Below are 26,732 nucleotides of genomic sequence, written 5' to 3' on the forward strand. Positions count from 1 at the left end.
ATTGTTATATCAATATAGTGTTAACAAACCGAATGGGATAACCAGGTGCCATGGTGCACTCCTGTAATCCCAGCAGTTTGGGAAGCAGAGGCAGGAGGATCTTAAATTCAGGCCAGATTCAATGACTTAGCAAGGCACTTAGCAACTCAGCAAGACCCTGTCTTAAATAAAAAATTAAAAAGGGCTGAGAATGTGGCTTGGTGGTTAAGCAAACTGGGGTTCATGCCCTAGTACCAAAACAAGCAAACAAATAAATTAGTGGGATAGAGTAAGTTGATTTGAGAAGGGTATGCATAAAATTTTGTGTATTATTAGAAAAATATTAAAGTTTAAAATAATCCAGCATACTTTATAGAAGTCATTAAATAAGAATTTTTTTAAAGTGTGAAGATAATGAGGGAAGGAAGTAGAATAAATATTAATGAGGCAGAAAGCTATCATGTGATAGAGAGAATTTGAAAATTGCAAATTAATAGAAAAAGCAATCTTAATTTAATCCAATAAAATTATTTTGAAGTGAATCTTGCATCAATATTAAAACTTCATATTTAATGGTGAATGCCAAAAATACCAACCAGCACCATTTCTGTACAATATGATAATGGCTATGTCAATCCATAAAAAGAAACAGGAGAAGAAATTAGAGACAGAATATGCAAAAGTTTCAATATTCTGATAGCACTATTTACAATAGCTAGGATACAAAATCAACTTAGATCTTTATTAATAGATAAATGGATAAAGAAAATGTGGCATGTATACACAATGGGATACTATTCAGCCACAATTATAAATCAACAAATAATGTTATTTGTAACAGAGATAGGCCTGAAAGATGTTAAATGAAATAAGTCAGACACAGAAAGACAAGAAATAAACTTTCTCATGAAATAATTGATCATAAATATTGAGTATCAAAGGGTCCTTACCAGAGATTGGGGAGAGTAGAAGGAAGAGAATAGAGGAACGTTCAGAAAGGAAGTACACTGCTATTCTCTAAGAGGAAGAATAAAGTCTGATGTTCTGTGGCACATCAAAGTGAATATGATTTAGCAATAATATACCATATATCTTTAAAAAGTTGAAAGAGAGGAAATTTTGCTCACTATAAAGAAATGATAAAAGTTTAAAGTGATTGATATTTTTGTTATTGCTTATTTTCAGTCAAGATCACTAGCTAATCAGTATTTATAGTCCCTACATAAAGATGATTTAAAAAATTAACTCTCTTATCGTTTTCCCTCTTCTCCTCTATTTCTGTTTTCCTGGATTTCTACCAGTGCCCCACACTGGTTCAGTTATTAGGACTCACTAGGAAACCTGTCTAGTAGAGGAATTAGTCCAAATTTGAAATTGTTCCAAGTCAAGTTGGATATCTTGTCTCTTTCTATATTTTCTTTTGTATTTATTTTTAAGATTTTTATTGACATATTTATACATATGTCAATATTTAATGGTGAATGCCAAAAATACCAAATAACATACTAATGTGTTACAATCTGATGTTTTGATTCCTGTTTTCATTGGATAGTGATCAATTCAGGTAACTACATACATAAAGACATCAAATATGGTCATATTAAGATTCTGGGGGTTATGATTTGAATATACCTTTTTCAAAGACCTAATTCAACCTTCACATACTATTTAAGTAATTTAATACATTTAATACTTTTAAATTCAATTAGTTGTTATCATATCAGAATATTCACAATATATGTATGCATTGGATTTTAACTGATTTTCAATATTCATAGCATATTCTCTATTTGTTCCTGCTTGTTGACTGTATATTTACCAGATTTATCAGTCAGTAGGAATTTGAGACTTTCTTTAGGTACAAGAACACAAAAATAAAAAAGTAGAAATGCGTTTTTGCAAATATTACAGACTCTCTTTTTTTCTTTAACTCTGTCATTCATATTTTTCTTTTTAAAAGAGCAAACATACCTATTTATGTTTTTTATGATTTAAAACTTATTTAGCTAAATATAAGTTTGTAGTAAAATTTCTCTAGTATTGTACCCTTCCAACAGAGAATGACTAAATAAAGTATATCCCTCAGACTGAAGATATTCTTCAATCTCCCAGTATCCACCTTGTATGATAGTTTGGGTTACTTCTTACTTAATATTTCTTTGTATGTCAAAGTTTATGGAAGCCTTATGTATTTTTTTCTGACTACTCAATCTTATTTAGAAATCTCCGTGATTCTATGTTTTTCCCTGTGTTTCTGATAGGACCCGTGACTCAGCAGGTTTTGCACATTTGAAGTTGCAGTGCTGTCTATAGACTTCACCCATGTCTCATAACTGAGGTAGAACATCAGTATTATTTATGACATACTGTGATGCATTAATTCTCTGAAAGAGCCTTCTCCCATTATTCTTTTCCAATAGCTAATGATTTTAACTCTGATCATAATATTTGACCTACCATTTCCATTCAGACCTATGTTGGTTGATTATTCCATGTGTGTAGTAAACATAGAAACAAGATTTACAACTGTTTTAAATAAAAGAAATTGTGATATTTTTAAACAAAGGAAACAGTAAAAGAAGTTATAATTTGCACAGTACACATGCCTGTCTGTGAAGATAAGCTCCAGCTGCAAGCTCAGCACACTATCAACATCCTCCAGGGCTTTCTCAAATTGTGTGTGTGTGTGTGTGTGTGTGTGTGTCTGTGTGTTAGCATAACAGTCATCATGAAACCAGATATGTGACTCCATAGTGCAACAAACAAAGAAAACCAGAGGTTGCTCAGAAGAGGATATGGATATGACAAGGTATGTATCATCAGTCTTACTTAACAGGTGACAATAAACAGTTTTTTTGTTTTTCTCAATTGTATAGATTTCACAGAAGCAGAACAATACAGGGATTTCAATCAATGACCATGTTGGTTTCAAACAACATTTTCACTTTTTGACTGTATGCCCACAGAATCTTGTAACTATTTCTTATTTTTTTCCCTCTGTGGTTAAAATGATTAGATAGTTCTTATTTTTTCCTCAGTGATTAAAATTCTTACCCAAGAATAAAATTTGGTAAGAACCAGTAAGTGAGATAATGCATAGAATGTTAACTGAAGGTCACACAAATTGTACATGCAATATGTCAAAATACCTGTTATGTGGAACTTAAAGGCTGCCTCTCCTCCCAAACAAGCACTTCTTCAATGACATTATGAGTACAGGATGAAAATCCATTCCACCTCCAAAAAAAAAAAAAAAAGCCAAAAAAAAAAAAAAAACAGAGTAACAACTATGAGTCATAGTTGGCAGAGGGACCAGGAGTAAAATTTATAAAGAGCATCTGAAAATAGAGACATTAGGAGAATCATACATCACTGCCATTTTCCTCTTAGATTGTCCCCCAATGTCTTTTTAAATGGGGCATAAGGCTTGCTGCTATGGTTCACAATCACTTAACTAAGAATAAAAAAAAATATTTTATAATGTACTATATTAAACATATATGAGAGAGAAGGAGGAAGGAGGGAATCAGGAGGGAGAAAAGCTGTCATGTTTTCCTTTATTTTTATTTACATTTTCTGCTAATTTCTCCTTACTCAATATATATTGCTTTATACCCTCAGGTACTGAATGTTCTTAGACTTCCTAATCCCAATAACCTCACTTTTGTGTATTAGTAAATTCATGTCAACTCTTTAGCATAATAAGTTCTTGGAAGAATACTTTATGGATTAAAAGATAATAAATTTGTCAGAAATATTTTGTATTCATGGAAGTAATTATTAATTCAAAAAGTAGCAATTCTGCAAGAGAGAAGTTCCATGCTCAAGAGAAGGTCAGAGGCACTAGAAGAAAGTTATGAATAGAGGACTTCTCATGGCGTATTTATCAGATTTTATCTTTTGGTTGACTGCTAGTTCAGCCTGACCTTAACTCAGTTGGAAAATATTTTTTCTTTGCTTCACAAATCCATGAAAATATGCTTTGCTGAGCTTAGCTTTTCAGTTCACACTGAGAAATACAAGGGGGGGAAGAATTCACTGTTTTAGCATGGAAAAGAGATGATGACATGTTTATTCAATCAAAATGTATCACATATCCCCTGCTTCAACCTTCTGTGTTTTGCATTTTATCAAAACATTATTTATGACTCCCAAATTTTATAGTGCAATATATGATTTTTTAAAATTTACTACTATCCAAGTATTCATGACTACTAAAATCATATTGGAACTGTATTTTTTCAGGCATACTATATACTAACTGGATTTTACTAAGAAGGAAGCAAAGGATTATTTTTATGCTGATTTTGGCTCAGAAGACTGTAAGGATGGCTATTGGCACAAGGGAGCAATCTGTAGTAACAACTTCATGTCCTGGTGCCCAGGGACTTTACAGTAAACTCCTTCATAGTGTGGTTATTACTTATTGCAGTTACTTTATATGGGCAAATATTCTATATGTTTTATACATAAATATTATCAAACTTACTTTTTATTACTATCTTCTGTTTTACAAACATAGGCTATGTTTGAAAATCCCTACTGGCAGTAGATATTTTTAAATACAATATGCTTTGAAACATTTTAGATTTATTAATATATATTCATCTTTGATGTTAATAATCAGCTAATCTCTTGGTAGAATTTCTTAAAGAAATACTGATTATTTTCCAAAAAATAGTACATCTAATTTTAAATTCAAATTTAATAGAGCTAATACTCTTCAAATGTGAATGAGTTGTTTTTTACATTTAAGCAATGAACAATGCAATTGACAAAATATTTGATAGTTAATATTTTATATGATAAATTTTAGCTATTAAGTTTAAAAGGTAGCAATTATTTTAGAACATTCTTACTTGCTAATAAATACTAACTTTAAACTTTCTGTTAATTCTTTCCAGAATATTGGTAAGGAAAAAATTATTTGTGTCATATTTGTTCTGTGAATTGTAATACTCAATTTGTACATTTTTAATTCACAAAGAAGATCTTCCATGCAAATATTTGTAAATCAGTCAAAATTTTGACTTTCAGTGATATTAATTTCATGTAAAACCTAAAAGACATCTGGGACCATACTCTTCTGCTTTTGGGGGGGGGGGGCGCTGAATGGGGAGGAATTGAATCAGAATTTTGGAATTTTATAAATTAGTATGTTTGTTGCTCAAAAAAAAGTTATATTAAGTGATTATAAACTAGAAGAAAATCCTACAAAATAATTTTACATCTATACTGATGAGATTTAATAGCATTTATTATTTGTTAAATCAGTGAATAATGTATTATTTCTTTTGAATATTCCATTATCTATGCACAAATTTACTTCATCTCCCTTCCTCCACATTTAGTAAGATATGTTCATATCATTGACTAAATAATCATTTCAATTTTACTTATTCATTTATCATACTCCTTTGTAGTATGCACCATATGATTATATATTTTACCTATATTGTAATTTAGTTCATATAAAACTTACTTAAAACGACAATATTTACTCATATCTATGTATAATATCTTAAAATAGGTTATTATAAGTCTTTCCATTATATTTCAACCTTTTGTTTCAGTTTTTTGGATGATCCATATAAAGTTCCTCTGCAGTGACTGGCCATGCTATGTTCCCTCCCCTCTTCTTTTTCTTCAGCCTGGCATTACCCTTATGAGGAACTGGGGGTCATTTAATGGGGTGTGAAATTTATGGCTAATATATATCTTAAAGGTTGCATCTATTTTGACATTAAAATAGTCTCCAATAATTTTACTATGATAAATCACAGGGGGTGTGCCTATATTTCTTATATAGGCCATTGGAAATTTTGATAAAACTATGACGACTGATTTCTCTGTGAAACAGGGAATATTATATCCCTTAAAAATATCATTTTCTTTTCCAACTACTGATTATTTTTTTTCTAAATCAGAAAGTTTAAGTATCTTTGCCAAATGATGACAGCTGGAATAGCTCTCTGGAATCAATGTCAGCACACTTAATAGCTTCAGCTCTACTAACTTCTACTTTCTTTTCATGTGTCTTTTCCTAGTAGGTTTGCATTACTGGCATGCTCTTTTTAGACGTCCACTATTGGGTTAAGACATGATACCTTCATTTGGGATATATCTTACTTTATTTCTCATTCCCCTTCTCAAAACTTACATGACATAGGACCTATAGTGAATTTCTTATAATTTTATACTGTTTTTTTCAGCATCCATTTTGATTAGAGGTTTAACTTTCTCATTTTAGAAGCAAGATTTAGTCATCTATTACACTGCTTCCGTTTCTCCAACTTTTCTGTTTCTCAGGGTGGTTTTATAACTTCATAATAACTCTGCCTCCTGATGACTATCTTCTCATTGTTCAGATTTTGATACACCCACTGATCTGCACAAGCTGCATGGACTGCACAAGTGTGCTTCAAGGTTGGAAGGACCCAGACATAGTTTGATATTGAGGATCTTATGTCTTTTCTAAAACCAGTAATTGCAGTGTTCTTCCCTGCCAAATGGAAACCTGTGTATTGCCATGGGCCCCAGTAAGTGCATTGGCCCTCACATCTTCTTCTCTTCCTCTCTCTATTTCTTGCTCTTCTATTGTTTGTTGAGTGTGGCCATATCAGAGGAATACCCATATTTTTAAAAGCTCTGCCTTCTTGCCCTATCCTGTCTGGAATTTCTAGTGTGTGTGTGTGTGTGGGGGGCTGTTCTGTTATTTCATGTGCCCTTTGAGTCACCTCCTGTTTGTGGTACCTGATGGACACCATCAAACCTAACGTCTTTTCTGGGGAAGGCTCTCCTACAGATTCACTCTCTTGGAGGGAATGAACTGGACACAGATAATACAAAAGCCATCTGTCATTATAGAGAAGTTTCTTATGAGAGGGAAATTGGTCATAGGTCAGACACTTGAGCAATAAATTGACCACCAAGAATATAGTTATTCCCTGAAAGGTACTTTGTACATTGTTAAGCATCCACAGAAAAATCTCTAGGTATCATCTGGGCAGTTTCATAACCATTCTCCAGAGAGATAACTCAACTCATAAAAATAATAAAAAATACAAGCAGCTAATTTTTACAAGATTTTCCAATAAATAATTTCATAGCAAATAGATGGTTGATAATGGTGTACCACATCCATTGTTCCTAAGATAAATCATTTATTATTTTATCATGGATGTATAGAATGAATGTGATTAACTCTCAGACCCGGAATGTAAAGGATAAGAAAGATGTGGCTGTGAGGACGAGCTGGACCACTCTGCCACTGCATGAAGACTGTACACAATTAGACATGCTGGTGTCCATGGATCGAACAACTAGAAACTGAGCTGTTTCATTTTGAGAAATATGAGAAATAAGAAGCCAATTCTAATAAAAATTTCAGTGTAGCAGAGTACTTGGATTGAAAAATACCAAGATATTTAGATACAGGCAGATTTCAACAAAGTAGACGGAGGCTTAGTAATGAATAAAGTAAGAAGTGTACATTGGATATATAGATTCCCCTCTATTATCCCTATTTTTCCTTTTCTTCTAGGACAAATACAAATGCTTCTTTTTTAAAATCTAGAATACATAATCTTGAACCGAATGTCAAAAGAGAAAATCTTAGGAGGTACATGTATTGACATGAAAATGTGCAAACCCCCTCAAGTCCTGGGCTATTTTGTGGTGCTATTTACGTGCAGTTCTATTAAAAAAGTAACTTGCATGTGATTTGTGCTCAGTGTTCCTGTTCACACTGCAATATTAAACTAGGATATGTATTTGAGTTGTTTTAAAAAGGGAGATTTTATTTTATTATTTTTCCCAATAATTTAGCATTATGTCATTGTTTAGTGCATGAACAAAAGTTAAATATATAGTAGCTTGCAAAATATTGTCTTGTTTTCCTTTCTAGGATCCAATGGGTCATATTTATATTACCTGGCAATTTCCTGGGGGATATATATATATATATATATATATATATATATATATATATATATATATATATAAAGTTTGACAATACCTGTTTTAAAACCATCATGTAATATATGCTTGAAAAAAAAAGAGTAAAAGATTACTTAAAATAGAGCACTGGATTTTTTCTTTTTTTTTTTACATTATGGTTTACTAAAGTTCTGAATCTGTATAAAGAGGTTTACATGGTTGGGAAAATGTAGCTTTTAAAGATGATTAGCCATTAGGAGACTTTAGACATCGACAGGAAACAATTTTGCAAGGAAGGAAATGGTGTTCATCATTGGATTAACATCCAGCAAATTGATCAATCTGAAACATATGCATCCTCTATTACTAGGAAACTATTTATGTGTGTTAAAAAGCATGTGGGAAGATAAGTTTCAGTAGGCCCACATAATGACTCATTCATATGGAAAAAAATAATGTTTTCAAAATTACATATAAAATGTTGGTTATTTTGTTTCTTTCCAAAGAGGTATTTCACCACAACAACTACTTTTTCTGTATACAAAACATGTAACAATATACATTTTTCACAGACAATAGGCTAATAGGCATTTTTAGATTCATGTAGCATGTATTTTGTTGTTGTTGTTGTTTTGTGTGGGGGGCAACAGAGAATATCAATGGATTTTTGTGCCATGCCGCTAAGGTCAGAATAGCATATGCAGGGCATAATTACAGTAATCCTCCACTAAATTTGGCCAAAATACATGGTGAATTGCTTAACAGAATATTCAGTGAAAGTCATGTATTTTCTTCATTTTAGTTTAGAGGACACAAATTAAAAAGAATCCCTCAATCATTCTTTTGCATTCAACCATCAAGTAAAATCATTTTGTTTGCTTTTCAGCCATTTACAGGAAGATGCTTGTTTTTTTTTTCCTTCAAGATAGGTGTGTGTGTGTGTGTGTGTGTGTGTGTGTGTGTGTGTCTATATATATATATATATATATATATATAATCTAAGCAAGGTGATTCATATCACAGAAACTTTTATGATTTTTTTGTCCTTTCTTTTGCTTTTTGTGTGTTTGTTTATTTTGTTTTGGTTTTGAACAGGAACTGAACCCAGGGGTACCTAACCACTGAGCAACATCCCCTGCCTTTCTTATATTTTGTAACAGAGTTGCCCTAAGTATTTTAGGGCTTCATTAAGTTGTTGAGGCTGGCTTTGAATTTGTGATACTCCTGTCTCAGTCTCCCAACTTGCTGGATTACAGGGTGTGGCACTGTGCCCAGTTTTTATGCTTCTTTTGATGAGAAGTGAACTAATATAAATGTCTTATTCCATACATATGCTGAGAAATTAATTTTATGATTTTAGTCTATATAATTACCTATGAGAACTGTAAGCTGAATTGCATATAAAAGAAGTAATAGGGAGATAATGATAAAATTTGTTTCCTAGATAGGGAAATTTGGGGTAATAAAAGGGGAACAAATTAATCACCAGGTAACAACTGATTTATAATATGCATAAAATCAAGTAACCTCAGGAAAATGATAATAGTATATGATATATAGCATATAAAATACCTTATATACATACACAAATAAAATGTGAATTATACATATGTAATACCTTTTCTTATACCATATTTTTCTTCAAGACATTTAATAAGAAAAATTATATAAAAATTATATAACTATGTGGCAGTATCCCTGTAGCATGCTCTTTTAAGGTCTTCAGGGAATAGTCCAAGAAGGGCAATAGCAGGGTCAAATGGTGGTTCCATTCCCAGCTTTCCCAGAAATCTCCAAACTGCTTTCCAAATTGGCCGCACCAATTTGCAGTCCCACCAGCAATGTACAAGTGTACACTTTTCTCCACATCCTCACCAGCACTTGTTGTTGTTTGAATTCATAGTGGCTGCCAATCTTACTGGAGTGAGATGGTATCTTAGGGTGGTTTTGATTTGCATTCTCTGACTGCTAGAGATGGTGAGCATTTTTTCATGTACTTGTTGATTGATTGTATATCCTTCTCTGAGAAGTGTCTGTTCAGGTCCTTGGCCCATTTGTTTATTGGGTTATTTGTTATCTTATTGTCTAATTTTTTGAGTTCTTTGTATACTCTGGATATTAGGGCTCTATCTGAAGTGTGAGAAGTAAAAATTTGTTCCCAGGATGTAGGCTCCCTATTTACCTCTCTTATTGTTTCTCTTGCTGAGAAAAAATTTTTTAGTTTAATTAAGTCCCATTTGTTGATTCTAGTTATTAACTCTTGTGCTATGGGTGTCCTATTAAGGAATTTGGAGCCCGACCCCACAATATGTAGATCGGAGCCAACTTTTTCTTCTATCAGACGCAGAGTCTCTGATTTGATATCAAGCTCCTTGATCCATTTTGAGTTAACTTTTGTGCATGTCGAGAGAAAGGGATTCAGTTTCATTTTGTTGCATATGGATTTCCAGTTTTCCCAGCACCATTTGTTGAAGATGCTATCCTTCCTCCATTGCATGCTTTTAGCCCCTTTATCAAATATAAGATAGTTGTAACTTTGTGGATTAGTCTCTGTGTCCTCTATTCTATACCATTGGTGCACCCGCCTGTTTTGGTACCAGTACCATGCTGTTTTTGTCACTATTGCTCTGTAATATAGTTTGAAATCTGGTATCGCTATACCACCTGATTCACACTTCCTGCTTAGAATTGCTTTTGCTATTCTGGGTCTTTTATTTTTCCATATGAATTTCATGATTGCTTTATCTATTTCTGTAAGAAATGCCGTTGGGATTTTGATTGGCATTGCATTAAACCTATAGAGAACTTTTGGTAATATCGCCATTTTGATAAGGTTAGTTCTGCCTATCCATGAACAGGGTATATTTTTCCATCTTCTAAGATCTTCTTCTACTACTCTCTTTAGGGTTCTGTAGTTTTCATTGTATAAATCTTTCACCTCTTTTGTTAGGTTGATTCCCAAGTATTTTATTTTTTTTGAGGATATTGTGAATGGAGTGTTTTTCCTCATTTCCGTTTCAGAAGTTTTGTCGCTGATATACTGAAATGCCTTTGATTTATGCGTGTTGATTTTATATCCTGCCACTTTGCTGAATTCATTTATTAGCTCTAGTAGTTTCTTTGTAGACCCTTTTTGGTCTTCTAGGTATAGAATCATGTCATCTGCAAATAGTGATAATTTAAGTTCTTCTTTTCCAATTTTTATGCCTTTAATTTCTTTCGTCTGTCTAATTGCTCTGGCCAGTGTTTTGAGAACTATATTGAATACAAGTGGTGATAGAGGGCATCCCTGTCTTGTTCCGGATTTTAGAGGGAATGCCTTTAACTTTTGTCCATTCAGAATGATGCTAGCCTGAGGCTTAGCATAGATAGCTTTTACAATATCAAGGTAAGTTCCTGTTATCCCTAGTTTTTCTAATGTTTTGAACATAAAGGGATGCTGTACTTTGTCGAATGCTTTCTCTGCATCTATCGAGATGATCATATGGTTCTTATCTTTAAGTCTATTGATGTGGTGAATAACATTTATTGATTTCCATATATTGAACCATCCTTGCATCCCAGGGATGAATGCTACTTGATCATGGTGCACAATTCACAATAGCTAGACTGTGGAACCAACCCAGATGCCCTTCAATAGATGAATGGATAAAAAAAAATGTGGCATCTATACACAGTGGAGTACTATGCAGCAATAAAAAATGACAAAATCATAGAATTTGCAGGGAAATGGATGGCACTAGAGCAGATTATGCTTAGTGAAGCTAGCCAATCCCTAAAAAACAAATAGCAAATGTCTTCTTTGATATAATGAGAGCAACTATGAACAAAGCAGGGAGGAAGAGTAGGAAGAAAAGATTAACATTAAACAGAGACATGAGATGGGAGGGAAAGGGAGAGAAAAGGGAAATTGCATGGAAATGAAGGGAGACCCTCATTGCTATACAAAATTACATATAAGAGGTTGTGAGGGGAATGGAAAAAAAAACAAGGAGAGAAATGAATTACAGTAGATGGGGTAGAGAGAGAAGATGGGAGGGGAGGGGAGGGGGGATAGTAGGGGATAGGAAAGGTAGCAGAATAGAACAATTACTAATAGCGCATTATGTAAAATTGTGGATGTGTAACCGACGTGATTCTGCAATCTGCATTTGGGGTAAAATTGGGGGTTCATAACCCACTTCAATCTAATGTACGAAATATGATATGTCAAGAGCTTTGTAATGTTGTGAACAACCAATAAAAAAAATTAATTCAAAAAAAATAAAAATTATATAACTATTACAAGTCGATAAAATAAAGGTGAAATTACTTTACATAGCAAGTCAATGTAAAGCTAAATCAATATCATTAGCCTGCAAGTAATTTATTCTACATTCATTAATACATTTTTGTAGATTAAATATATTAAGTTGGAGAAATAACATCTTTGAAGGCACAATGAATCTGCTTTTAGAGAAGTGGTAAATATAGGAGGTTTCCAGGTCCTTGGGGCATAGAAAGTAGAGAATAAATTTTCCCCAATGATAATGGAGGCTAGTCCTGCTAACCAGAAACCACAAGGGATCTAAGACTGTGAACTCTTGGAAGAGAATATTAACTTGGGCAAATGGACAGACATCAGAAGAAGAGGGTGAACAAACCTTCACATTAAATTCAACAAATGATTTCAAGGACATTGCAGGCTTCATTCAAATATAAAAGATGTGAGAAATTTCAGAGTTGGAAAGGCTGTTAGTGATAACTTAATGGCTAATTTTGCAGATAAAAAATATCAATCTAACAGTCTCAAACTGTTAGAAAGGGAGGAATGTGACCAAGGTTAAAAAGATTTAATTTGATAAATGGATTTAACAGTAGAGATTTTGTTACCAATTTCTCAAATGAGAAGTGTAGATAAAAATGAATTTACAGAATTTTTCCTCATTCAAGTATAAGCTAATAAAGGTACATTAAAAGTGGGAACAAATATTAATAAGAAAAAGTGTACTTAACACATTTTTATAGGAAAATAGAAATTCTCAGATTTAGAAAAAAATAAGATATCCATTGATAACCTGCTATCTGAATTGTTAGGACAAGTATTAAGTACTTTTATTATTTTTAATACTTGAATATTCAGTAGTAGCAGATTTAGGAGCTAAGATATTCTTAAAAATTGAGTAGAGTTTTTTACAGCTTTGACCTTTCAATATTTCACATTTGGATTTGTTGGCAATTCTTTCTATACCCACAGGTTACTGAAGTCATAAAAAGAGAAGGGAATTGAATAACTACTGAATTAGATGCATTATAAGAAAAGGCCAAAGTGAAGTCTGTGGCTCCATAATTCATGGCAAGTATAAGATATCCAAATGTCTGAGTGACAGGATACCTACCATATTGAATGGAAGGGTGAATATTTTTTTAATCCTGTTAATAACAATAGATTTGCTAAATTCTTAGAGGTGCAATAGAATTCACCCTCAAAACTGTGTTTTATATTTAAATAATCTAAAATTAGAAACTGAACTGTGTGCTGCTCTGGGGATAGCTGATAATAACACTCCTACCCCTGTGGATGTTCAGTAGACAGTTCTGATGAATGCCACCCTATAAAGATTGCTCAGCACCAGTGACAGAAGATAACTTGAGGTGACGTAAGGTGGGAGGAACTGTATTGGGGCCTATTTTAACTTTGATTTATTCTTATTAAGGGCAGTAATTTTTGTTCCTACTTTTTCACATATAAGACAAAAAAAAATCTACTGCATTAATCACCTGCCCTTTCATCACTAGCTCTGACTCACTCTATTTTAGACTGAAAGGACAGCATAAAGAGTTTTAAAATTTTTGCTTATATGGAAGTATTAAGCTACTTTCTTAATGATTGAACTGATGTTATAATAGTCACACTGTTTATGTATTTAGCTCAATTATTTTAAAAGCATGAAATAGTTCAAAATAAGATAGAAGTATCAATATAATATTTAGCTGATTAAATTTACAGAGATTTATATGTAACATAATTTTATGTTCTTTATAAGTTAGTACAATAAGAAACTACTAAACAAATATATAATTGCTCTTTCAAAACAGATATTCTTTTTTGGATTTAATATTCTGGCAGAAAAGAGAATGCTAAAATTAATTTCATGTATATTTGGTAAAAATACATGGAAGCTTGCTTCACTCAATTAGAATTCTCCACTTCAAGTAAGTGTAAAATTAGTTCAAAGCAACAACTACCCTTTGTCTTTGATGTCTAGTACCCAACAGTTAACTCAGCACAGGAATACACAAGGAAGACATTGTTTGGGGGATGAATTAACTTATGAATTAATAAATATGTTTATAAATAATAAATTCATGATAGAAAGACTAAATTCTAAGCACATTTAGTTTACCTTTAATTATTTATATAACTTTGTTTCTCTTTATTTACCCAAACTCCACTGTTGAGCATTACAAATCCAAAGACTCTTTAATTCTTTGATTCTTTATGTTTGATGCATATATTCTTAGAAAAACTAAAAAAAAAATCAGCTTCAAAAACCTTAAATAACTCGATAATTCTAATTTATTAAAAAATCATAGCAGTGTCTACTTCTCTCTATGTGCATATGTAAACATAATTTCATATAGTGTCAACAAAATATTTAGTTGATTGAATTGATATTTGTAACATAATTTTATATTCTTAATGTTAGTATAGTAGGAAATTATTAAACATTCACATAGGCGAATACAAATGAATTTAAATAAATATTTGCATTCTGAGAAAATATCTTCAGTTTTTAGATTTCCAAAGCAATATATATAAGACTTCTCATTGCCCAGAAAATAGTCCCTTGGGATCTAAACTCATTATCACTGAAGTGTGAAGTTATAATTATATTACTCTTCATAATGTATCTTCAATAGAGATGTTACTTGGAGTCTGCAAATTCAAGAACTGGGAAATGGAGAGGTTATAATGCAGGGAAGATTTATGTTAAGAAGATTCAGAGTTGTCATGATTAAAAATTTTCCACCCATTATGTGAATCCTATTGATCATTGCAGGAAGCAGAATAGTGTGCTGTTCATTGATTTTCTGTGGCTACTGAATGCATTAGCCTGACACATTTGATGGGTAGGCAAGTTTTCAAAGGAAGCTCAGTTAAGCTAATCTTAGTTCAGAGGAATATTCACAATGGAATAAGAAGCTTTGTAATTGCAAGAGAAAATAGAAGAGTCAGAGGACTATATTATGAGCCATATCAGCATAAGAATTAGACATGAGCCTTCCCAAGAGACTACAGTAAAACACATCAAGGCTTTGATGCTGTTTTTCACAAATGTAGCAATTACTAGATAAGTTGGGTTTTAGCTTTTTACCCTTCAGCCAATATAGTGAAGGCAAAGCAATTAGTTACTGGCTCTTAGCTAAGGGGAGTTATCAGAATCCCATCAAGTTCATAAAAACGTTACTGAAGAAATTGCATAATTGCACAGCACAAGTGAAATTGATAGCATGCTGCTATCTGTAAATTCGATATTTTATTTTGAATGATCTATTTCTGATTCCCTCCACTATTATACTGATTACTTCAAATACAAATTTTCATCCATAAATTGTTTCACAGATTACCAAAGAAGAAAATGTGAGAGAAAATTCAAATCATAAAGACATATTCTACTCTGGGAATTGATTCTCATTTTAAAGTTAGAATGTATGATCATGTATCCTTTTGGGAAGCTGTCTAAGTGACTTATTAATATAGCATCACAGTACAATGTTACTTCTCAGTAGTACAGGATAGTATCAAAATCCTATGTGCATTTTTCCAGTACATTAATTACCAGGGCACTCAGTATGCTTTAGGTGAGGATTAATTAAATTTGCATAAAACAAATTATCTTTTATACCCACAAACAAACATTGTATATGACAGTCAGCCTTCTCATTTTTTTCCAGTCCATTTAGCATGCAAGCATACAACTAAGTTTATAAGAATAAATGTAGACATAAGACTCTTAATATTACAAGTTAATGAAATCCATGAAGGAAATCCCCCTATCCTCTGGCCACACTAACATTTCTCTTTTCACTGACTTTGCTAATTTATTCTTTAATATGGAAAGTATTGTAAAGTATCAGTCACGTGTGGCATATTTAGAATTTAAATATTTGGTTCATGAGTGTCATTTTATAGAAATGAGATCCCCAAAGAGCCCATGTGAAATAAAATGAAAGCATTTTCAGAGGTGAAATAATAAGGTTATGAGAGTCTTAGCTTAATCAGTAGTTAAATCTACTGATATGGATTGATTGGGCAGGAAAAAATAGGCAGGTAGGTGTGACTGAAAGAAGTAGGTCACTGGGATTATGCCTTTAGGGATTGGATTTTGTACCTGGTGAGCAGATAGCGCTCTCTCTCTCTCTCTCTCTCTCTCTCTCTCTCTCTCTCTCTCTCTCTCTTACTTCCTGAGTATCATGTCCTGAGCTGCTTTCCTCTACCATGCCCTACCACCATGACGTGCTGCCTCAAGAGCTTTGGTGTATGATAACCATAGACTAACTCTCTGAAATCATGAGCCAAAAAATAAACTTCCTCCTCTGTGTTGTTCTTGACAGTTCTTTTGGTCATAGCGATTTAAAGCTGGCTAAAGCAATGATTAATTATCAAAAAGACATCATAGTCTTTCACCTCTTTTGTTAGGTTGATTCCCAAGTATTTTTTTTTTTTGAGGATATTGTGAATGGGGTGTTTTTCCTCATTTCCGTTTCAGAAGTTTTGTCAATGATATACAGAAATGCCTTTGATTTATGTGTGTTGATTTCATATCCTGCCACTTTGCTGAATTCATTTATTAGTTCTAGTAGTTTTTTTGAAGACCCTTTTGGGTCTTCTAGGTATAGAATCATGTCGCCCGAAAATAGTGATAATATAAGTTCTTCTTTTCCTATTTTTATGCCTTTAATTTCTTTCATCTGTCTAATTGCTCTGGCCAGTGTTTCGAGAACTATATTGAATAGAAGTGGTGATAGAGGGCATCCTTGTCTTGTTCCAGATTTTAGAGGGAATGCCTTCAATTTTTCTCCATTCAGAATGATGCTAGTACGAGGCTTAGCATAGATAGCTTTTACAATGTTGAGGTAAGTTCCTGTTATCCCTAGTTTTTCTAATGTTTTGAACATAAAGGGATGCTGTACTTTGTCGAATGCTTTTTCTGCATCTATCGAGATTATCATATGGTTATACAATGAAAACTACAGAACCCTAAAGAGAGAAGTAGAAGAAGATCTTAGAAGATGGAAAAATATACCCTGTTCATGGATAGGAAGAACTAAGATCATCAAAATGATGATATTACCAAAAGTTCTCTATAGGTTTAATGCAATGCCAATCAAAATCCCAACGGCATTTCTTGTAGAAATAGATAAAGCAATCATGAAATTCATATGGAAAAATAAAAGACCCAGAATAGCAAAAGCAACTCTAAGCAGGAAGTGTGAATCAGGCAGTATAGCAATACCAGATTTCAAACTATATTACAGAGCAATAGTAACAAAAACAGCATGGTACTGGTACCAAAACAGGCGGGTAGACCAATGGTATAGAATAGAGGACACAGAGACCAATCCACAAAGTTATAACTATCTTATATTTGATAAAGGGGCTAAAAGCATGCAATGGAGAAAGGATAGCATCTTCAACAAATGGTGCTGGGAAAACTGGAAATCCATATGCAACAAAATGAAACTGAAACCCCTCCTCTCGACATGCACAAAAGTTAACTCAAAATGGATCAAGTAACTTGATATCAAATCAGAGACTCTGTGTCTGATAGAAGAAAAAGTTCGTTCCGATCTACATATTGTGGGGTCAGGCTCCAAATTCCTTAATAGGACACCCATAGCACAAGAGTTAATAACAAGAATCAACAAATGGGACTTACTTAAACTAAAAAGTTTTTTCTCAGCAAGAGAAACAATAAGAGAGGTAAATAGGGAGCCTACATCATGGGAACAAATTTTTACTCCTCACACTTCAGATAGAGCCCTAATATCCAGAGTATACAAAGAACTCAAAAAATTAAACAATAAGAAAACAAATAACCCAATCAACAAATGGGCCAAGGACCTGAACAGACACTTCTCTGAGGAGGACATACAATCAATCAACAAGTACATGAAAAAATGCTCACCATCGCTAGAAGTCAGAGAAATGCAAATCAAAACCACCCTGAGATACCATCTCACTCCAGTAAGATTGGCAGCCATTATGAAGTCAAACAACAACAAGTGCTGGCGAGGATGTGGGGAAAAGGGTACACTTGTACATTGCTGGTGGGACTACAAATTGGTGCGGCCAATTTGGAAAGCAGTATGGAGATTCCTGGGAAAGCTGGGAATGGAACCACTATTTGACCCAGCTATTGCCCTTCTCAGACTATTCCCTAAAGACCTTAAAAGAGTGTACTACAGGGATACCACCACATCGATGTTCATAGCAGCACAATTCACAATAGCTAGACTGTGGAACCAACCCAGATGCCCTTCAATAGATGAATGGATAAAAAAAAAATGTGGCATTTATACACAATGGAGTATTACGCAGCACTAAAAAATGACAAAATCATGGAATTTGCAGGGAAATGGATGGCACTAGAGCAGATTATGCTTAGTGAAGCTAGCTAATCCCTAAAAAACAAATGCCAACTGTCTTCTTTGATATAATGAGAGCAACTAAGAACAGAGCAGGGAGGAAGATCATGAGGAAAATATTAAATTTAAACAGAGACATGAGGTGGGAGGGAAAGGAAGAGAAAAGGGAAATTGCATGGAAATGGAAGGAGACCCTCATTGTTATACAAAATTACATATAAGAGGTTGTGAGGGGAATGGGAAAAAAAAACAAGGAGAGAAATGAATTACAGTAGATGGGGTAGAGAGAGAAGATGGGAGAGGAGTGGAGGGGGGATAGTAGAGGATAGGAAAGGTAGCAGAATACAACAGTTACTAATATGGCATTATGTAAAAAAAGTGGATGTGTAACCCATGTGATTCTGCAATCTGTATTTGGGGTAAAAATGGGAGTTCATAACCCACTTGAATATAATGTATGAAATATTATATGTCAAGAGCTTTGTAATGTTTTGAACAACCAATAAAAAAAGACATCATAGTTAAGTATGTTGGATGATGACAATCACCATAGTATTTCATTATTTTACTTACTACATGGATTTGGGGGCATTGAATCTTTACATTTCAAAATTATTTCAAGGACCTGGTCAAGAAAGAGGGTCAGCACAGACTTTGATGGCTTTGCAATTGAGGAAAGTAAGGCTCATTGAATTTCATGTATTTATTGGTGATGAAATAGATAAATTATGTTAGGATTGAAATCTGTTTCTCCATTCTGCAAATCTAACCTTTGTTCATACACCAAATGATTCTTTTGGTTATACTCTTATTTTCAACATTCAAACATCACCAAAAGGAGCTAGGGTTGTAGCTCTGTGGTGAGCACTTGCCTAACGTGTGAGGCACTAGGTTCCATTCTCAGCACCACATATAATAATAATAATAATAATAATAATAATAATAATAATAATAATAATAATATATCCACCTACAACTAAAAGAAATTTAAAATAAAATAAAAAGACAAAAACAGATCAGAAAAGGGGCTGGGGATGTGGCCCAAGTGGTAGCATGCTCGCCTGGCACCACATACAAAGATGTTGTGTCTGCTGAAAACTAAAAAAATAAACATTAAAAAATTCTCTCTCTCTCTCTCTCTCTCTCTCTCTCTCTCTCTCTCTCTCCTCCCTTTTAAAAAAATCAGAAAATAACAAGTTCTAGTTGAGTAAGCTTATGAAATCCTAAAGCTTTTACAAAAATAAATACTTTCACCTCTTTGGAATGATTTTCACCTGCAATCCTCCTTTATTCTACTTTTGGGTAAAAAAACAAAAACAAACAAAAAAAAAACTCCATGACTTTTATATATTTTATTTTAAAAGAACAGGTCTTCATTTTCATTGTATTTGATTTAAATATACATATTTTTAAAAATGTTCTCAGATATGATGACATCAAACACATACAATTTCTGTAAGGAAACCTAAATTTTGAATGCTATAATTTATACTAGATAGTATGTGTTTTGAAAGTGAGAAAACATATAATGCTGTATTGTTGTGATTTAGATATGACATGTCCCCCAAATCTCATGTCTGAGAAAATGCTAGAAAGTTTAGAAATAAAATGATTTGCCTTAATATAATCAGTTCATTAATCCACTTCAGGGGTTAAGTGGGTGGTAAATGTAGGCATGTGGGATGTGACTAGAGGTGTTAGGTCACTGGGGGTCTGCCTTTGAGGTTTATATTTTTTTCCTGGTGGGCAAAGCTTTCTCTGCTCCCTTAGCACCAGGAAGTTCTGCCTCACTTTGAGCCCAGATGACCTCAACTGTCAGTGAACAGAAACCTCTGTAACCTGCAGCATCAAATACACTTTTACTACTCTAAAAGTAAAACTCTATTGTTCTTATGAGATATTTTGTCACAGCAATATAAAAACTGAATAAAATGTATGATAAACATGACAAAAAAAAAAACTTCCCTAGATGTCAATTTATACTACAGTAGCACACAGAGTAATTTAGATAAAGATTGTTTTAATAAAAATTCATATTACATTACAGAGACATGGGGATAGTTTGAATTTCTTGAAATGATAAAGTCTAACTTGATAAGGAAACTTGAATTTATGTCAGGTGAATAGTAATTGACAGAAAAGATTTATTTAGAGAAGAGATTAAGCCAGAAGAATTGATAGTTTTCTCCAACTATTTGAAAGATTATCTCACAAAATTGGTTCCATTCTGGTTTTGAGTATTTCAACAGAAATTGAAACAATGGGCAAAATTTACAGAGACAGATTTTGGGTCAACAAAAAGATACACATTTTATTTCATGCGTTAGAGGTCCATTAAACTAAGATGAGCTGATGAACTAAAAAGCAAATATCAATCTTGCAAGCACATAAAGCATGATCTTTCCCAAAAAGGTGGGATTGTTTCTTCAGCCACAAATCATAAAACAGTGACATGCGTACTATTTAAATTTTCTTAATGTAAAGTCAATATAATACAAGAAAAACATTATCAAGCTCCAAAAGGTGAGACTTTTATAACGTTTCAACATATTCCCTATAGTTTCTTTGGATGTCTTCATATATATTAAGATGCTTCTTACAATAAGCAGTTTAAAATGCTCAAATTGCCTTTGTCATGTCAACTTAAAATGGAAACTTTAGTAGAATTTATGTCTATATATTGCTACTGACACCTTCTCTCCTCTCCTTCCTCTAGGTGTCAAAAAACATTACAAGATAATTATGGTGATAAGTACTGAGACAGAATGGGAGAAGTGAAATAAAATGTAAATGAAGATAGATGATTCTTAAACAGTAGGACACTGTCTAAATGACCTCTTGATAGACCTTAAAAAATACATGAAATAACTATGTAATCCTTCTGTTCTGAAAATTTTATTATAAGATTTATTTTATATTCTTTAAATATTAGTAGAATCCCACTTGTTTTCAAATCCCTGGAAACATGAAGCCATGGCTATGGATATGCACCTCTTTAGAATATGAGCTAATTCAGTGAGAGTGGCATTTGAAAACACAATGTATGGTCTTTATTTCCAGCTATGCAAAAAAAAAAAAAGTTCAATTTTTCTATTTCATCCTGTGCCATGATATCTATTTAGCAAATCAGTCAATTCACAAGTTTTGCCATCTCAACTCTTAGGAGGAAGATGCCAAAGTTGATAAACATTGTTTTTAAATCATCCTCTCTGAATATTGTGTTAAATTTTTATACTTATAGAAGCCTTCATTTACAAAAAAAAAAAAAAAAAAAAAAAAAAAAAAAAAAAAAAAAACTAGGGCATATCTGATATCTGGGGCTTTTAGAAGAGGTAAGGTTAGAGTTTTAGAAGTAAATTAAGGAAGTAATATATATTTTACATCAAAACAAATGAAATGTATGTCCCAAATAAAGTAAATTAAAGAAGTAATATATTTTTAGATTAAAACAAATGAAATGGAGGTCCCAAATGTGTTAGCCATTCATGAGCATTATGTAATGTAACTTTACCTCCTACCATTTAAAATTTAATGCTACATATTTTAATATATAATTCAATGAAAATTGTAGAAATAAATATTTCTCTTGAATCATTTTTATGCATTAAAATTAAGGATCAATGTTTCCTTTCAGGTTAGATAGCATTCATCCCCCAAAGAGGGAAAATACCATCACACAGCAAATCAGTGGAAGCAAATTATAGAATCCTTTTTACAGAAATATGAAGAATAGGAGCATTTTTGAAAGAGAAGATTCTGCAATATTCATACATTTCTTCTTCATTATATACTGCTATCTGTTATCTAAACAGAAAAGTTAAAAGGGCGTTTATATTTAAAATATTTCTCTAAGCAAATATATACATGAGACTACTTTTAATTTCCTAAAAATTAGAAAAAAACTGCCTGCCAATGGAATATCAATCTATACACAAAGAATGTGATTCTCTAAACTTAATTTCAAAACACCTTACCCATTGTTCCTTGAATAGAATAAACTGCTACCAGGACAGGCCACAGAGTATAAGCCAAAGTGGTTTACATGAAATAGTCTTAAGAAAGAAATAATGAAATTAGACAAGTACTTAAGATGTGAAAAATCTTGCTTTCTGTTTTATTTTTGTAAAAGCAGCATAAGTAAGCCATTTAGAGCTCATTTCACTTCAAATGAATATATATATATATATATATATATATATATATATATATATATAGTCAAGAAATGTACTGAGATCAATTTTTAAAATGGATCAAGCTTGTTGATACAATGTAGATTTAAAATATATTAAGGGGTAAAGGCTAAGTACAGAAAGCAAATTTCTTTTTGTTCAAAAAATTATACATGTATGTGTTTCTGTGTGTGTAACAATTTTGAACTCATACAAAACTGTTATATGCTACAATGAAGATTTGGCAACCAGGGGAAGGAAAAGAGCTTTTTTTAAAAAAAATTTAATTATATTTCCTGTTGTCTTTGAATTATTACATAGCTGTATATTACTATTATATGGCAAGTAAATGAAGAAAAATAATAGCTATTAAATTATGCTCAATAAGATAATACTTCATTGATAAAAATAAAATTAAATTTACTGTGTCATGGTAATTGTAGAAAAATGTTTTCAAGTTATTTTCATCTACTGTATAATGAAAGAAAAATAAAGACAAGAAACACTGATTATTAATACTAATTTTTACTGTGCTGCATCATAACAGGATGGAATAGTTATAATGTATCATAATTAATGAAATTTCTTTACAATTTATATTTGGAGACAAGAGAACTGGCTATTTCAGCAACCTAATATAGATTTGGTTTTGGCCTGAAACAAACAGCATTGTCTTAAAGTTTTCTATAATGTTTTTATTGTCATTGATTCTATATTCCAAGAAAAATAATACACAATTAGAGATAAAGAAGAATGCATGATATATTATTAAGTAATGACCTAGTTGATTAATAACTTGAAATAAAAGTTAAACACTGGATGTTGTAAGTTTGTTAAATGACATCAACAATGACTAGCAAAATTAGAGAGGAATTTCAAAATTGTGAACATGTTGCTTCAAAAGAAAATGTTTTTGAAATATTTGAAATGCTGAATTCCTTTGAGAAATAAATTTTTATTTTTTGTAGTATATGGCTATCATTTTTGTTAGTAGATTGCCTGCCAACATATATAATTCCATTGTTTTATTGAAAAAAAACTGATTTTGTCTCAATATAATTCATTGACTAAATCAGGACATGCATTGATATCAAAAAATCATATTTCCTTAAAAAATACCTTATACATACTTGAGAAATTTTTAGACTTCATTAGGTCAGAGCTTTATGATACTTTTTAAAAAGTTTTTTTAATATGTAGAAGATTGAAATATTATCTATTATAATATGTCTATTTGTAGAACCAGCACTTTAAAGTTTCAAATATGTGGAAAGTAAAGGATCACTCTGTTTTAAAAATTTCAACACAGAGGAAGTCATTCATAGTTACTCTTTTATCCTTATGTATTTTTGTTCATATTTTTAAAACACTGTTTTTCTTCTGGGCAATGAATCCTAGGCAGTTCATTCTGCTGTTTTTTTATAATTATTATTTTTTATTTATATGTGACAGCAGAATGCATTACAATTCTTATTACACATATACAGCACAATTTTTCATATCTCTGGTTGTATACACCGTATACTCACACTGATTCATCTCTTCATACATGTATTTCGGATAATAATGTCCATCACATTCCACCATCATATCCAACCCCTTGTCCCCTCCTTTCCCTTCCCACCCTTCTGCCCTATCTAGAGTTCCTCTATTCCTCCCATGCTCCCTCTCCCTACCACACTACTAATCAGCCTCCTTATATCAGAGAAAACATTCAGCATTTGTTTTTTTGGGATTGGCTAACTTCACTTAGCATTATCTTCTCTAACTTCATCCATTTGCCTGCAAATGCCATGATTGTAGTCTCTTTTATTGCTGACTAATATTCCATTGTGTATATATGCCACATTTTAAAAATCTATTCATCTATTGAAGGACATGGAGGTTGATTCCACAGTTTAGCTATTGTGAATTGGCTGCTATAAATATTGATGTGGCTGTGTCCCTGTTGTATGCTGTTTTTAAGTCCTTGGTTATAATCAGAGGAGAGGGATACTTGGGTCAAATGTTGGTTCCAAAAAGTCTGCGCACATGAGGGAAACATAGGAGGGAGGTGCTATGCACTCCATTAGCAAGAGAAGACTTGGGCTATTCCTGGAGTGCCAGGGATGACAATATCTGAATCCTGTGTTTTCTCTTCTCTTGCAAAACTGCCTATCCATGAAAATGCTGAGGACTTGTTTTAAAGCTCATAACTTTTTGGTTAATCTTCCTTGATACATGAAATTACGATTTTTTGACAATTCTATATAGTCCTAATGTCATTGCCTGAACTGACTTTTTAAAAAAAATGTCTTACATACATGACAATAGTGGAATGCATTACAATCATAATTATCCATTCACAATACCATTTTTCGTAACTCTCTATATAAAGTATGTTCACTCCAATTTATGCAAGTATACATGAGCTCTATTATTATTATTATTATTATTTCTTTCTTTGCATTACAATTCTTAATACACCTCTACAAAATACATGTATGAAGGTGTGAATTTGGTATCAACATATCTTATATACAATCAGAGATATGATAAATTGTGGTATAAAGCTGAACTGACTTTTTAAAAATATTTTATTTTTTACTCATAGTTGGACACAATACCTTTTATTTTATTTATTTATTTTTATGTGGTGCTGAGGATGGAACCTGGGTCCTTGCACGTGCTAGGCAAGTGCTCTACCACTGAGCCACAACCCCAGCCCCTGAACAGACTTTTTGATTGACAAATATTGGGAGAATTATGGAGCATCTTAGACATCAACTTATTTTTCCTGAGAAATGAAAATGAAATATTTTGTTTTATTTTCTAGTTTAACCTTTCAATTTCTGATAATACCAAATGAATGTTGAATCATTTTGAATTCCAATGAAGATAATTTTAGATCAATTTATATAGATGAAAGTAATCTTAAAAGATACTATCACTGATATTAGTCTCTAAAATACTCTTTGTATTTTCATAAAGCTTATAGAATTGGAGGTGACTAAGGTACAGTCTAACAAAGAACAGTTCATTTCGTTCATGAAGAAAACAGAGCAGAGTTCATCCTATGTAACAAATACATGCTTTAAATACAAATATACTTTCAATATGAGAATGAGTGATAAACTATTTCATGTCATTATATATATATATATATATATATATATATATATATAATGTGATGTTAAATTTTTATTTGAAGCATATATTAAAAGCAGATAATTATTGTTTACTGTCCAATGAATCTTTGGATCTTGATATTCTATATTTTCTGATGACTCACTGAAGTTTTTAAAATTTTGATTTGTTAGTTGGAACTCTTCAAATAATACATATATTCTATCATTTCCAGAAATATTATGAATAAGTTGCTGTGAATGTACAATAAATACTTTTAAAATTCTGGATAAAATATTGAATTAGAAATGGAGAACAATTGAATTTGAAAAAAAAAAAAAAAGAGGGGGGAGTACAGAAAGAAATAGAAGTACTGAGATCCTATAAGTGAAAAGAAAACATATTGCTGGTATTAATTCCAGGCAGCACAAATGTTTCCAGCATTAACATCAAGAAAATGATATGAAGTAGGATCGTTATAACAATCCACACCACTAAAGTGATGCTCTTCTATGACTGAAGAATAAATACAATTTATTTAAACTGTAGTAATAAAAACAGTACAATACTGGTACAAAGCCAGCCATATAGACCAAGGGAATAAATTTGGGATTATATCCTTAAATATATTGTTAAATTATTTTCAACCAAAAGGTCCAAATCATTCAAAGGGGAAAGATACCAACTTTTTAATAAATGATACTATGAAAAGTGTATAACCACATGCAAAAAAATGAAACTGGACCCAACCCTGCAAGATAAACAAAAATTAGTTCAAAAAGTATAAAAATTCTAAAGAGAAGAGCCAAAGCTCTGAAATTCTTAGAAGTAAACATAGAAGAGCATCACAGGAGTGAATTGGGCAGTGATTTCTTGTATATAATACAAAAAATTCAAGCAATAAAAAAT

The sequence above is a fragment of the Spermophilus citellus genome, assembly GCF_964194105.1.
Source record: "Spermophilus citellus genome assembly, chromosome: 11".
NCBI classification, from domain to species: domain Eukaryota; kingdom Metazoa; phylum Chordata; class Mammalia; order Rodentia; family Sciuridae; genus Spermophilus; species Spermophilus citellus.